A 16,713-nucleotide genomic window follows, 5' to 3' on the forward strand; every position below is an offset into this window, starting at 1 on the left:
AAAATGCTTAAAAACATTCACAGGCATGATTCTATCCCACCACTTAGTTTTCTACATTGGTAACTTTCAATGTTTGCTGCTCAATGAAATAAATAAATAGTGATCTAAAAAAATATTCTTGTAGTGCATTATAGCTCCGTGTTAACTGGAAATGACTGCCATCTACAATAGGGCTTCCCAGATGGCTCAGCGGTAAAGAATCTGCCTGCAAAGCAGGAGTCACAGGAGATCTGGGTTTGAACCCTGGATTGGGACGATCCTCTGGAGAAGGAAATGGTAACCCACTCCAGTATTCTTGCCTGGGAAAACTCCATGGACAGAGGAGCCTGGTGGGCAACAGTCCATGTGGAAGCAAAGAGTCAGATGGGACTGAGCGACTGAGAATGCGTATGTGCCATCTCCTACTGTCTGACACCATGTTTGACTTTCTGTGTCTCCATCCTCTTGACCTTTCCCATGAACAAAGCAGAGGATATCGAAGTACATCTCTTTTAAGAACACGCTGTCTTTCCTGTGAGCTGACATCTCTAGAATTAAGAACTCAGAGCCAGCCAGTGTATAAAAACACTTCTCCCCAGTGCCACACTCTTAGGTGGGTCAGAAAGTCAATCAAATTATACTTCACAAATAAAACTAATTCCTATAATATGAGATGGGAGGCTGCGTTAATATTTCTAAGACCAAATATTCTCCCTCAAGTAATATACATTTATAGCTGTGACTTTTCCCAATGTTCTATCGACTGATCATGGTATATGAAAGTAATTAGGCTGCTCTGAAAGCCACAGCTGCACTTAGAACTATATTTGAGTAAACACAAAAGAAGAAGCACTCTGAGTGTTACTTTTAATGTTTCTTTAAAAGTTAACATCTATAAAAACATTGTTTCCAGTTTCTGTTTAGAAGCCAGCCCTCTTAGTTTCTATACATCGTGTGCTGGCATGCTGCCACCTGGAAGAATGCAGAGTTCTGAGACAATTTAGATCTCACCAGATCACGGGCTCCAGCATGTCCTGCAAAACATGGTACATACACACAGTGAAAATGACCTCTGTAACCCCAACCCATGAGAGACTGAATATACAAAGGATGATGGCCATGTACAAAAGAGAACTCTGACTCACAGTCTGCAGCAACCAGTCTAGGAAGCCGAACCACACCCTCTGAAGTAGTTAGCCCTACACAGTTGGTAGTTATTCAATAATGCCTAGTCTCCCCAATTTTTACCCTTGGTCTCCAACTCAGCACCAGCCAAAGAAAGTTAAATAAGTTCCCTTAACCCACTCCAGTGTTTTTGCCTGGAGAATCCCAGGGACAAGGGAGGCTGGTGGGCTGCCGTCTATGGAGTCGCACAAAGTCGGACACGACTACAGCGACTTAGCAGCAGCAACAGAAGCAGCAGCAACCTACCACAGGGGCTTCCCAGGTAGCTCAGTAAGTAAAGAATCTGACCGCAATGCAGGAGACACAGGTTCTATTCCTGGGTTGGGAAGATTTCCTGGAGATGGAAAGGGCAACCTACTCCAGTATTCTTACCTGGGAAATCCCCTGGACAGAGGAGCCTGGTGGGCTACACTCCATGGGGTTGCAAGAGTTGGACATAACTGAAGTGACTGAGCACACACACACACACACACACACACACACACACACACACACACACACATCCTACCTGCTTCTCCCTTGCTGGTTACAGCTTCCCATGTCAACAACCTCTAGTCAGAGCACCCCTGGAGGCTTCACTTCTTTCTTCCCTTAAGTTTCCACTCCCATGATTGCCTTTAAGTCTCTGTCAAATGCAAGTGATGGTGGTGGACACCCTCGCATCAGCAAGCTCTGGCTGAATAGCCTTTGCTTGTCCTCACTCGGATGCTCTTCACGTATTTCACACCCTGTTCTCCCTGGTGCCTCTCTAGCACACTGGGCCTTGTGCTAGGTGCTTCCTCAGCTACAGCATCTTCACTCTTCCCTGTTGTCTAAGGCTGTCTTTCCAGAGACATAATGCTCCTCCTCTATTCTAGGCTGATGCTTCCAAATGTATTTTCCCCAATATCTCTCCTCCTTCTTCCTGTACCGTTTGTTGCCATCTACTGTGCCCTCTCCTGTGTCCCACAGAACTCACTAGCACAGTGAGGGAACAGTCACAGGCTATCCGCTAGTACCAGGGGTCCCCAACCTCTGGGCCATGAACCGGTACCTCCTGTCAGATCAGTGGCAGCATTAGATTAGAAATATATTGCACAATAAATGTAATGCACTTGAATCATCCTGAAACCATCCCCCTACCCCCAGTGCATGGAAAAATTGTCTTCCATGAAAACTGGTCCCTGGTGCCAGAAAGGTTGGGGCCTGCTAGGCTAAAGACAGCAGGGCTCCTAAGAGGACAGGATATGAAAAGTCAAGACCTTGGCCTTGCCAAGAAAAGAGATCATTATGGATTGGTTTACCTGCATTAAATTTTGAGCCCAAACTGGGTGGCCAAGACCCGGTAGCTAAGAAAAAAAAAAGCCAGGAGTCAAGAGCAACTGACTAAGGAGTCAGATGTGGCCAACATCAAGATAGTGAGGTAGACAGAGGTAAGCCAAGAGAAGAAGAATCAAAGGAAAGAGAAACCTCCTTAGGAAGAACACAGACTGCTCACTATTAAGCTGATGACACCATGTCAACCTCTGTTTTCTTTATTCTGAGTTTTGGCAACTCAGCAAGCCACGTCATAAAGAAAAAGGATGCGGAGGGTCAACAGGCATTTATTTTCCCTTACAAGTCTCTAGTTAAGCATTCAAATCCCACATAAATGTGTAATAAAACACTTCTCCCCAGCTCCCTCTTCCATTGCTCAGAACATTCTCTTTCTTCCATTTCATCTGAATCTCCCCTTTTCTGTTGATTCCTCTACTAATCCTATGTCGCTTCTTTCTTACAAACAAAAGTGTTCTCATGCATGCTAAACTCTCAAATAACCAACCGGTTTTTCTCCTTTCCTTAACCATAAACATTCTTGACAGAATCATCTGAACACCCAATCTTCCTGTCTCCTCAGCCAGATACAGTGTTGGCCCTTCCCTCTGCCATTCTAACAGAATTGCTTTCCAAGGTCACTAACGACAGTCTCAGGTCCAAGCCTGCTGCAGCCCTGACAGGCTGCACACTCTCTTGGTCTACACTGACTTTCTCCAATCTTGGCTTATTAGTCACCTCACTGTCCATCAGGACCCTTCTTCAGCTCAGCTATTTCTTATCCTCACAGACCTGCCCAGTTCCCTTTCACATCCCTCAGCCTCCTCTTCTATGGAAATTTGACTTTGTCTCCAAAATCCATGCTAAATTACCATTTCCTCTGTCACTCCAGAAACAGACAACATCAAGTCCTCCTTCGTTGTTCTTGCTGTTTGAGTCAATGTCCTATGTGTCTTGATAGCTGTGTGATCTGCACCCCTGTGTTCTATTCTCCCTTAGCAATGTAAGCTCCTTGTAGGTAGTAAAGACTAAACCTTATCCAGGGCTAACAACAGAACTGAACACATAGCAGGCATGGACCCTGGAGTCTGGCCACTTACACAGTGTGATCGAATTGTCTACCTCACAGCACTGCGTCCAGGATGCTGGCTCTTATCATCATTACTTTCAAGAGATGAGAGTTCAGTTCTACTAAATCTAAGGATGTCGGGGGAAAGTATCAGTATTATTCCCCTATGAATTTTCTACTGTATGATTTCAGAAATTTCAGGGTTTTTTAAAGGTGTTTTAAATATCTGGAAGACAACAAAAGCTCAAATGTACCAGATATCTTTCTGGTGTTCTCAGTTTTGTATGAACATAATGTTTTTCTACAGCACCATCCCCACCTCATTTTCTGACAGAGAAAGAAAGCCTGCAAGAACCATCACATATCAATTTATCCTAGAAAGAAAAGTGAAGAAATATGAAGGTAATGAGGGGGAAATAGGGATAAGTGCAAAGAAAATAGTCAAAGTCAACTTCAGACAATATGGGTATTGAGAGAAAGATTTTTTTCTCACAATCCTGCATTCCAGAACCCCAAACACTTTCACTAACTGCCAATAACATCAGTGAACACTTCTGTTATGTAAGTATTTTTACAGCTGTTAAAAAGCACTAAATGTTTAATCATTATAACATACATAGGAGAATAGGATTGTTATTTTACAGATAAACTGGGACTCATAGATGTACAATAGTTTGCTGAAAGTCTTGCATCTAGAAAGCAGATGAACTAGAACATGAACTCTCATCTTTCCAACTCAAGAACCCTTACCCATTTTTAACCATGCCCATACTATCTCCCCAAAATTGCTGTAAGAAAATAATCAATCACCATTCAAAGAAATTACCTAGCTCTTCCTCTGTAACAAACATGGGGTTAGAGTGAAGTCTAAACCGAAATCCTCAGTTTCCAACACCAACAACCTGACATCAAGTGTTCATATTAAAGGGTAACTCTTGAATCTTCTAAGGAAGTTTAAATGGAACATCACTTTTTAAAACTTGTAATCAACCTTTACGTTATAAATTTAACTTCAAAGATTCATTCCTTTTGCTTTATCCAGACCCCATCTTGAAGTTCCAATATGATATAAGCCCATACAATATATATATGAAGGAGATAAAACAACCAAGATATTGCAAGGAGCCACAGTCTAGCTGGTGAGAAGAACACCACCACCAGATTTCCAGATGCAGAGAAAGAAGGAATACAACAGAGATACAAAATAAAAGAGTGTTCACAATTATTGGTATCAGGAAAGTTTCTCAGAGAAATTAGCATTAGGGCTAAGAATGTTTAGATCACATTCTTTCATCTTCAAATTACAAAAAGGTCTAGAAAGATGCACCATGAAAACTAGCTACCAACCAACTGCCACAGTAGAAATTTAATTCCAGTGTTCATGCAGCAAAGACCACCGTAACTTAACATTCAGAAACAATTAGCTGTTTTGGTTTTTTTTTAACAATTAAAAGACAGGACATTTCCAGATTAATGGATAGAAATTGAGTAAATGTGTTCTTTGGCTTTGAAATCCCGGAACTAATTATTAGGCATAAAAGGTAACCATCAATCAAAATGCTGACCATTTTTTGAACTGTGTTTCTTCTTCACTCAGTTATTAATAAACTCAACACATTTTGTTAAAATATTCATTCACAAGGAATATTAATTCCACCTAAAATGATTAGGGTTATAATATTTAGAAATGAACTTCACCATCAGACATTAATTTGGGTTGAGTTTTTGAGCATGGATAATTCCACTGGGCAATGGAAGTTACTTAATCTTCCATCTTGTCACAAAAGCAAAGAAAAGCTACTGCATTAAAATGCTTAATTAGAAGTAAAACTAAGTTTATATACTGATATACCACACTACCAGCTAGTAAAGATAAACAGCTTTGTACATTATCAGCACTGAAAACACTGTCAAATTTTGCTTTGCCTACAGACTGCAGAAAAAAACATCTATAGTATTACATGGTTCAGATACTACATCTGAGTATGGTGGTGGTTCTCTTTTTAAAGAACTTGTGGTTGGGATCATTTGAGGTATTAGGGTTTTGACAGTGACAGTTCCTTGTAATTGAGAGAAGTTTATGAGGTTCAGACATGATTGTGTGTGACTTTAGCAAACATACTGTTCACACTTTGAGAGAAACTGCTGATGCAGTCTGATGAAACTGTTTCAGGACTGCCAAATAGCCAACAGATGTGCTTCTCTGCCAAGGGATTTCCCTTGGAAAGTTCTAATTTTCTCCTATCTGCTTCGGGAAAGTTCATTTAAAATCTGTTAAAATGTATTAATGTGCTGCTGCTGCTGCTGCTAAGTCGTTTCAGTCGTGTCCGAGGCTGTGTGACCCCATAGACAGCAGCCCACGAGGTTCCTCCGTCCATGGGATTTTCCAGGCAAGAGTACTGGAGTGGGGTGCCATTGTTGCATTATACCTGGTTATGGGCCTACTGGCAAAAGAGATGTTATGGAAAGACTGGCACTGGAGTATCTAACAAAAACCGAGAGATCTGTTCAAAGCAGAAGACTTCCCTGGACCCAGTCTTCTGGAAGGGAGGGCTCATGCATTCTACATAACTTACATTGCATAACTGCAATGTAACTCATAGAGAGTTACAGCAAAAAGGGGCTTATCTATTCCTCCACACCCATTTAAAACATGCTTGTTGTTGGACTTCCCTGGAGGCTCAATGGATAGAAGTCTGCCTGTCAATTCAGGGGACATTGGTTTGATTCCTGGTCTGGGAAGATTCCATGTGCCACAGGGCAACGAAGCCTGTGTGCCACAACTTCTGAGCCCATGCTCTGGAGCCCTTGAGCCAAACTACTGAGCCCACGTGCTGCAACTACTGAAGCCTGCACACCTAGAGCCTATGCTTCCATAACAAGAAAAGCCACCACAATGGGAAGCCCGTGCACTGCAACAAAGTGTAGCTCCCACTTGCTGCAATCAGAGAAAGTCTGTGTGCAGTGATGAAGACTCGGTATAACCAAAGTATTAAAAATACATAAGTAAAAGAAAATTTAAAAATATGTTTGTTGTTGTTGACACTGCAGTCTAGAGAGATTAAGCGACTTCTCCATAGTCACACGGTCACTTGTTCAGTGACAAACAATGGGGTCACTTGCAAATACCCATTCGATTAAGAAAACAAAAAGTACTTCTTACTTGTCAGTCTTGCACAAAGGATGTGAGGCTCTGACGAATAGCAGAATATGTCACCACCACCCCCAACATACCCCACTTTGGTATGTAGACTATTTTGAGCTGAAGACAACAGAAAGAAAAAAAAAAACCTGTTTATCTTCCCCTTAACTACCTAAGGGCTTCCCTGATAGCTCAGTTGGTAAAGAATTAGCCTGCAATGCAGGAGACCCCAGTTTGACTCCTAGGTCGGAAAGATCCTCTGGAGAAGGGATAGGCCACCCACTCCAGCATTCTTGGGCTTCCCTTGTGGCTCACCTGATTAAGAATCTGCGTGCAATGTGGGAAATCTGGGTTTGATTCCTGGGTTGGAAAGATCCTCTGGAGAAGGGAAAGGCTACCCACTCCAGTATTCTGGCCTAGAGAATTCCATGGGGTTTCAAAGAGTCGGACACAACTGAGCGACTTTCACTAACTACCTAACAGAATTTAGACAGAGGGCCTGTACCAGTAAGAGAGCTAATATCAAAGATAACTTTTTATATCAGAAAAACTCCTCTGCATGATATGGCAGACATTCATTTACCAAAACTCTGCTCTAATCATCTTCTGTCTTCCTCTGCTTTGAATACACAGATCCCTACCCTCTTCTCCTTAGCTCAGGATGGCATAGAAGCCTCAATTATCTGCCTTTGGATCTCATGTCTCTGGGGCTCCATATATAGAAAAACTATTTTTTTCCTTCGGTTAACCTGTCTTATGTCAATTTAATTATTAGGCCAACCGAAGAACCTAGAATGACAAAAGGGGAATGTTTCCTGCCGAGGGAATGTTTCCTGCCGATATAACTCAAAGATAAGATCCTTTGAGTATGCAGCCAAGATTTTCATATTACCAAATCAATATTTTCCATCATTTCTATGGTGATTATTATGTAGGAAACTAATTTCAAAACTTCATTAGAGTTACAAACTTGACCATTAAGAAAAGAATTAATGTGACTTTCTTTAGTGAATTAAAATTGACTTCTGGGTGTTGGTGCAGGAATAAGACAATCACAGAGACTGTACCTCCAAGGAAGTAAAAAGTTTCATTATTGAATTTAGAAAAAGACAAGTTGAAAAATAAAAAGGAATGCAATATTCAAAGTCTGAATGAAACCAGTATATACACACTCATTCTTGGATTAATGTCCTCTGCCAACTGAAAAGTATAACAAATAGCTACTGATCCTGCCCATCTAAACTTCCTTCCTTTACGGAAGGGTTTCTTCACCCCAGCACTACTCACATTTTGCATCAGATAATTCTAGGTCATAAAGCACTGTCCTTTGCATTGTAAATATTTATTCCCTCTATCCATCAGACGTCGTAACATCACCTCCCAATTCATGACAGCCAAAAATGACTCCAGATGTTGCTAAATGTCTCCAGATGGTGGTGGGTGAGAAGGGGATAAATCACCCCCTGCTGAGAACCACTGTTTTAAGAGAAAACCCCTCCTTGCTGCACTGGTAGGGCCACCATTCACATCACATGCCCAGTATAAACTTGAAGTGAAAGTGAAAGTCGCTCAGCTGTGTCCAACTCTTTGCAACCCCATCAACTATACAGTCCACGGAATTCTCTATGACAGAATACTAGACTGGGTAGCCTTTCCTTTCTCCAGGGGATCTTCCCAACCCAGGGATCAAACCCAGGTCTCCCGCATTGCAGGCAGATTCGTTACCAGCTGAGCCACAAGGGAAGCCCAAGAATACTGGAGTGGGTAGCCTATCCCTTCTCCAGTGGATCTTCCCGACCCAGGAATCAACCCAGGGCTTCCTGCATTGCAGGCGGATTCTTTACCAACTGAGTTATCAGGGAAGACTTCAGTAATCTCCTGGCAAGGGCTTTCCCAAAGTCCACCAGTCTGTCCTGCTGAGGGCACCAGTTTCCAGTGCTTCATCTCTAGGACTTGTTCTTTAATTTTGTATTCTACCCAGCATCCTCTCAGACCTTGTTTGTTTGGCTTTTTTCTGCCTAAGTTATGTGAAGTATACAACTTCTAACAACCTGAAAAGAAACCTTCCAGATAAAAAGCTAAGTAGAAAATAATTGTCTTCATCCATGTTGGTAAAAGAAAAATAAATTTTAATGCAGTTATTGTATATTAATAATAGGAACATAGAATCAGATACCCTGATAACAAATGAACAAAAATACTAAGAAAATAATAAGCATTTTTAAAGGCTAAAATTTTACCAGCAGTTATTAAACCAGGAAAGTGCTGTGAGTTGATGCTAGAAAATTTTGAACTATAAGCTAAGAAGAGAAAATGAAGTTGTGGTAAAGTTAACCTCACTAACTCTCCCTACCCTAGCCCTACATACACTCAGAGGCAGCACTGTAAGGAAAGAAAGCAGACAGAATTCTAAAAAATACCCTCAAGTTTGTAAAGTTACAGAGCAAGAGAAGGGGAGTGATTAGACAAATCTGGACAAATTCTAGGAACACAGTTTTACTACAGAAGTGCCTACATATCATTTCAAGACCTTACTGGGGCCATTGACAAGTACTACAGATGTTCCTTGTGTGAAGAGATGCCCACTCTGGGCAGATCAGTTAGAAACTGGAACCTCTCCTCTGGGCTGATACAGCCCTGCACCAGACACACTCCTTGCCAGCAGAGTGCAGACTCGATGTTTGTCCCCTCTCAACCCCCTCAAGTCAGGTGTCCTTATGTAGGTCCAACCTGCATATTGGCTCATGGCAGCCCTGCCGACAGAGGCAGGAAGGAACACCGGAGCTGGCTGATTTCCAGGGCAACATGGTGAGTAAGGCAATGTGCTAAAGCCCAAACAAGTGGAACGACTGTAGTTGAGGAACAGGCCCAGGGACAGGATCTTTACAGGATCTCAGAAGGCAGAGCAGGGCTCAGGTTCTCCCAGGGTGAACTGCGCTCTACACGCCCACAGCCTTCCTGCTCCGTGCTGCCACAACACTTAACTGCAATGGCTTTCAAATTTTAAGATATACCAGAATCACCTGGAAAGGTTGTGGAAACACAGACTCTTGGACCTCATGTCCATAGTGTCCAGCTTAATAAGGGTGAATGGGGGTCCCATAATATGCTCCATTAATTGATGTCTCTGGTCCCAGGACCACACTGTGAAAATCAATCTTTAGAAAAATAGGTAGAAAATAGCATCCAGTTTTCAAACTGTGGCTCAGAAAGGGGAAGACAAACTAGTCCCAAATAATTTGAAAAGTGATCAAGGAAGATCCACTCACATCAGTTCTGAAAATAAAAACAAGAGACTTTCCCACTGGTCCAATGGTTAAGACTCCATGCTTCTAATGTGGGGGGTGCAGGTTTGATCCCCAGTCAGGGAACTAAGATCCAACATGCCTGCCACACAATGTGGCCAAAAATTTTTTAAATAAATAATTTTAAAAGAAATAAAACAAAAACAAAACGAACAAACAAACAAAAAACCAGAAACACCTATTTTAATTGTGAGCAGGATAAAAAGAGAAGGCATGACCACCATGCAGACATAATACCGGACAGAAGGGATGGAAAGGTGAGGGTGGAGAGGAATATAACCCACAGGACAGATGAAGAACTGAGCTGAAAGAAAATGTAACCCAAGGAACAGAGACAAATACCCCATGAGTATCCCTTAACATTAAAGAACATAATGAGAATATTCAATAGAAGTTCAAATGAAAAGTTAAAAGGAAATTCCAGAGCTAAGGACCCACTGAAAAATATTATGTGCCACTGAAGATCTACTAAGTAAATTAAAAACAGAACTAGAAAAAAGTCAAAGCTAAAAATCAAGTTAATAGAATGATAGAGAAATTTAAAATAATTATAATCAGCACTTAAGAAAAAGGGAAGAAACTTGCTAATGCAAACAGAAAGCTTAGCATGATTATATAAGATAGATAAAGGAAACCAACCAAAATATTATTGGTGTCCCCTGAAATAGTGAACCAGAAAAAGAAAAATTGAGTTATCACATAGAAACATTCCCCTAGAAGAGAAAGAACTGAATACACAGATGAAAATGACATAGCATATTGAGAAAAAAATGTAACAATCAGCATTAAGATACTCTAATTAGTTATACACATCTGTGTCTTTTTTGCTGTCTTGCATACAGGGTCATCACTGCCATCGTTTTAAATTCCATATATATGTGTTAGTATACTGTATTGGTGTTTTTCTTTCTGGCTTACTTCACTCTGTATAATCGGCTCCAGTTTCATCCATCTCATCAGAACTGATTCAAATGTATTCTTCTTAACGGCTGAGTAATACTCCATTGTGTATATGTACCACAGCTTTCTTATCCATTCATCTGCTGATGGACATCTAGGTTGTTTCCATGTCCTGGCTATTATAAACAGTGCTGCAATGAACATTGGGGTACACGTGTCTCTTTCAATTCTGGTTTCCTCGGTATGTATGCCCAGCAGTGGGATTGCTGGGTCATAAGGTAGTTCTATTTGCAATTTTTTAAGGACTCTCCACACTGTTCTCCATAGTGGCTGTACTAGTTTGCATTCCCACCAACAGTGTAGGAGGGCTCCCTTTTCTCCACACCCTCTCCAGCATTTATTGCTTGCAGATTTTTGGATCGCAGACATTCTGACTGGTGTGAAGTGGTACCTCGTTGTGGTTTTGATTTGCATTTCTCTAATAATGAGTGATGTTGAGCATCTTTTCATGTGTTTGTTAGCCGTCTGTATGTCTTCTTTGGAGAAAGGTCTATTTAGTTCTTTGGCCCATTTTTTGATTGGGTCATTTATTTTTCTGGAATTGAGCTGCATAAGTTGCTTGTATATTTTTGAGATTAGTTGTTTGTCAGTTGCTTCATTTGCTATTATTTTCTCCCATTCAGAAGGCTGTCTTTTCACCTTGCTTATATTTTCCTTTGTTGTGCAGAAGCTTTTAATTTTAATTAGATCCCATTTGTTTATTTTTGCTTTTATTTCCAGAATTCTGGGAGGTGGATCATAGAGGATCCTGCTGTGATTTATGTTGGAGAGTGTTTTGCCTATATTCTCCTCTAGGAGTTTTATAGTTTCTGGTCTTACACTTAGATTTTTAATCCATTTTGAGTTTATTTTTGTGTGCGGTGTTAGAAAGTGATCTAGTTTCATTCTTTTACAAGTGGTTGACCAGTTTTCCCAGCACCACTTGTTAAAGAGATTGTCTTTACTCCATTGTATATTCTTGCCTCCTTTGTCAAAGATAAGGTGTCCATATGTGTGTGGATTTATCTCTGGGCTTTCTATTTTGTTCCAGAGGGAACTATTTTGACTCAGAGGGAGAGGGAGAGGGTGGGATGATTTGGGAGAATGGCATTGTAACATGTATACTATCATGTAAGAATCGAATCGCCAGTCTATGTCCGACGCAGGATACAGCATGCTTGCGGCTGGTGCACGGTGATGACCCAGAGAGATGTTATGGGGAGGGAGGTGAGAGAGGGGTTCATGTCTGGGAACGCATGTACACCCATGGGGATTCATGTCAAAGTATGGCAAAACCAATACAGTATTGTAAAGTAAAATAAAGTAAAAATAAAAGACAAAAAAATAAAAAAATCTCAACATTCAGAAAACTGAGATCAGTGCATCCAGCCCCATCACTTCATGGCAAATAACTAGGGAAACAATGGCAAAAATGAGAGACTTTATGTTTTGGAGCTCCAAAATCACTGCAGATAGTGACTGCAGCCATGAAATTAAAAGACACTTGCTCCTTGCAAGAAAAGCTATGTCCAACCTAGACAGCAAATTAAAAAGCAGAGACTTTATTTTGCCAGCAAAGGTCTGTCTAGTCAAGGCTATGGTTTTTCCAGTTGTCATGTATGGATGTGAGAGTTGGACTGTAAACAAAGCTGAGTGCCGAAGAATTGATGCTTTTGAACTGTGGTGTTGGAGAAGACTCTTGGACCACATGGAGATCCAACCAGTCCATCCTAAAGGAAATCAGTCCTGAATATTCATTGGGAGGACTGATGTTGAAGCTGAAACACCAATACTTTGGCCACCTGGTGTGAAGAAATGACTCATTGGAAGAGACCCTGATGCTGGGAAACATTGAAGGTGGGAGGAAATGGGGATGACAGGATGAAATGGTTGGATGGCATCACTGACTCAACGACATGGGTTTGTGTGGACTCCAGGAGTTGGTATGGACAGGGAACCTGTTGTGCTGTAGTCCATGGGGTCGCAAAGAGCCGGACACGACTGAACAACTGAACTGAACTTGTCATATTCCTTCTTTCACAGAGTATGATTTCAGTAACCTCTTCCACAAGGAAGTGTCATTTTATATTAGTATTGAGTGTCCATTTTTCTTGACTTTCTTTCATTATTTTAAAGGTATTCAATAGGGCAAATGAATGTACATTCTCAATAGTAGCACATGATGGCTAAGGAATGTTTGATATTATTAATTTATATTATTCTTAAATTTGTATTTATGTAAGTCTGGGTGTAACATGTTTAAAGAATGATGCCAGTCGCTACATTGCTCACTAGATGAATATTAAACAATGGAACTGAAAGCTAATTTGTATCTAATACAATTAAATTTAGTTAAAAAGTAACTTTAAAACAACTATTTTAAATAATTACAAATATTATTAGCTACAAATTTTTAACAATGGCATTGGCTTTCTTGGGACTCTGTCTGCAATTGCAGAAGTATACTCTATATGTGTGAATGTGCCATATATTATATTTAATTTAAATTGCTTATGGGAGTCATGACCTCAATTGTGCCTATAGTGATGACATGTTTTGGAACAATTTATAGATTTAGTATAACATATTCTGAATTAAAGATGAAATATCTTGACAAAGGAAAGCATATATCAAATTTGATCTTACATGCACTCATAAACACAAAATATATCAATGAAATAATATTAAGGTAATTTGATTACTTTTATCAAGATGCATGATAAAATTTATAGAAATGATCAGTGATTGTTAACAGCAAATTGTAGTTTCTGTAAACTGTAAATTATGCTCATTTTTTCATACTTAATATTTGTTTTCTTTAATAATGAATTTATTATGTAGAAGCTGGTTGTGATACTTACACTTTATAATGTCCAGTAATCTTGTAGAACTGAGCCGATAACATTCATTGTAAAATGAATTTTCTTTCCTAATCTAGGTATAATTATGTTAATTTTAGGTACTTCAAGTTGCTGTTTTCAGAGTGTTTTACATACTAAAATATTAAAAATCTGAGATCTATATAATCAAAAAAAAAGATACTCTAACTTATTACACATCAAAATAAAACGAGTTATTTGAGCATCTAAGAATAAGAAAGCAAGTCAACACTAAGAGGGAAAAATGAAAACATGTTCAACATCACTCATTATCAGAGAAATGCAAATCAAGACCACAATGAGGTACCATTTCACACCAGTCAGAATGGCTGTGATCCAAAAGTCTACAAGCAATAAATGCTGGAGAGGGTGTGGAGAAAAGGGAACCCTCTTACACTGTTGGTGGGAATGCAAACTAGTACAGCTTCTATGGAGAACAGTGTGGAGATTCCTTAAAAAACTGCAAATAGAAATGCCTTATGACCCAGCAATCCCACTGCTGGGCATACACACCAAGGAAACCAGAACTGAAAGAGACACGTGTACCCCAACATTCATCACAGCACTGTTTATAATAGCCAGGACATGGAAGCAACCTAGATGTCCACCAGCAGATGAATGGATAAGAAAGCTGTGGTACATATACACAATGGAGTATTGCTCAGCCATTAAAAAGAATACATTTGAGTCAGTTCTAATGAGGTGGATGAAACTGGAGCTGATTATACAGAATGAAGTAAGCCAGAAAGAAAAGCACCAATACAGTATACTAACACATATATATGGAATTTAGAAAGATGGTAACAATAACTTTTGCTGTATGCGAGACAGCAAAAGAGACACAGATGTATAGAACAGTCTTTTGGACTCTGTGGGAGAGGGAGAGGGTGGGATGATTTGGGAGAATGGCATTGAAACGTATACTATCATGTAAGAAACGAATCGCTAGTAGTCTAGGTTTGATACAGGATACAGGATGCTTGGGGCTGGTGCACGGGGATGATCCAGAGAGATCATATGGGGAGGGTGGTGGGAGGGGGATTCAGGGTTGGGAATTCATGTACACCTGTGGCGGATTCATGTCAATGTATGGCAAAACCAATACAGTATTGAAAAGTAAAAAAAAAAAAAAAATTAAAATTAAAAAAAAAGAAACAGCCTGGCCTTACATTTTCAGAGGGAAAGGCAACATTCAGAGGGAAAGAAAACTTTCAGAGGGAAAGAAAAGGTGTCCTGAGAACATCCTATCAGCAAAGCTGTTATTCAAGTAAAAAGGCAGTAGGTCTATTCTCAGAAGTTAAAAACCTAAGAAAATATAACCCTCATGAGATGGCTTAGAAATAAAGTTACCCAACCAAGAGAAAGGTAAAAATAAATAAACCTGGGGTGTGCAAACCACAGTAAAAAGACTAATAATCAGCAGTGGATCCAAATAAAAATCAACCTAGAACTAACAAATGGGAGAATTACATTTGCAAAACAGACTGAGGATGCTATAAACCCATCAGAGTAAATACAACATAAGGAACACACTGGAAGGGAAGGAGAGAGGAAGCTGGAAGACAGGAGTTACTTCTGAGTTACTTCCAGCCTCATAAGGTTAATTCTTACTATCTTTCTATCTTCCTATCTATATATGTGCCTTAGGAGATGCTCTTCAACTGATCACAGCGAATAATTCTGGCAGGTAGCATTTAGGATGATGTGTTTCTTTCTATTTTAATAACTTTCTGAATTGCTTACATTTTTAATGATGAGCTTTTTACAAGTTACTTGTAAAAACATATAATCATCACTCTAAAATGAATGCATGAAATATGATACCACTTTTCTGACTTACTGAGTATAAGTGGATTTTTTTATGACCATACATCTTGAAATACCTCTGAATAAAGCATGGTTCTGAAAACTCATCCTCATTGTAAAGGGCCATAGAAGGAAATGGCATGTAAGAATGAACTGAATGGAGCCAAGGCAATTACCCTGGAAGATGCTATGCTTTATTTTCTTAAATAAATTTCTAGCTTCTGCTTCTGTAACTGGCAGTATCTAACATGATTGAGGGCCTACAATGTGCTAAGCAATATGCTAACATACTTTATAAATATTTTATTATAATCCACAGAATAACTATAGGGTGATTCTAGTAACAATGATGAGGACGAGAGTAATAACAGCTCAGATTTACTGAGAGCCTACTGTGTGCTTAACGCTGTTCCAAGTGGTTTGTACATAGTAACAATGTTGGGAAGTCCTCATCACAGCTGGAGCCACTGGGTAGTAGAAGAGAAAGCCATCAAGGTTAGATTTTAGATAAATAGGATGTACATTAGTATATGTATTTAAAAACAACTGCACGGGTGAACCTAACCTTGTCTGAAGAGAAAACACAAAGAGAGAAAGCTGACAGAATTATGAACTAATTGAATACTTGGGGCCACAAAAGTGAAAGGAACCAAGACTATAGTAGGACTCTGACCCTGTAGGTACAAAGATCTTGGCAGCTTCTGGTTGTCCTAGAAACAAGATTCCAACCATTATAACAAGATAAGAATCACATGCCAATATTAATAAGTAAAACAGTAATTAGAGTTGGGGGCACACAGAGAGACCAATTCCATCTTAGGAGACAATCTAAAAGAAGCTTAAGATGTATTTTTGTTGCAAATAATTAAGTCCTGAAGGGGAAGAATTTGGTTTAAGTGTGAAAGGGTGAGGTTAAAACAGCATAGCTGGAGAGTTTTGCTATTCTGAGCGTTGCTTCTCCTAGCAGCTCTGACCAATTAAGTGTCGGTAGCAAATTATGCAGCTACATGTAGTCTCCTTTTCCACCCATCAGCTCCTGCCCTTTGTAGGGAGCAGCGTGGACCAGGAACGAGGAGGGGCATGCTCTCGGTGTCCTGTGTGATGAGCCCTAGACTG

At 40.0% G+C, this 16,713-nt stretch overlaps 1 protein-coding gene across 7 annotated transcripts in view; it reads right to left on the bottom strand.

Moving 5' to 3' along the window:
• FHIT (fragile histidine triad diadenosine triphosphatase) overlaps positions 1–16,713 on the bottom strand; it is a 1,562,042-nt gene that overhangs the window by 888,443 nt on the left and 656,886 nt on the right. The window lies entirely within an intron of this gene.

The sequence above is a fragment of the Budorcas taxicolor genome, chromosome 1 (assembly GCF_023091745.1).
Source record: "Budorcas taxicolor isolate Tak-1 chromosome 1, Takin1.1, whole genome shotgun sequence".
Classification (NCBI taxonomy): Eukaryota; Metazoa; Chordata; class Mammalia; order Artiodactyla; family Bovidae; genus Budorcas; species Budorcas taxicolor.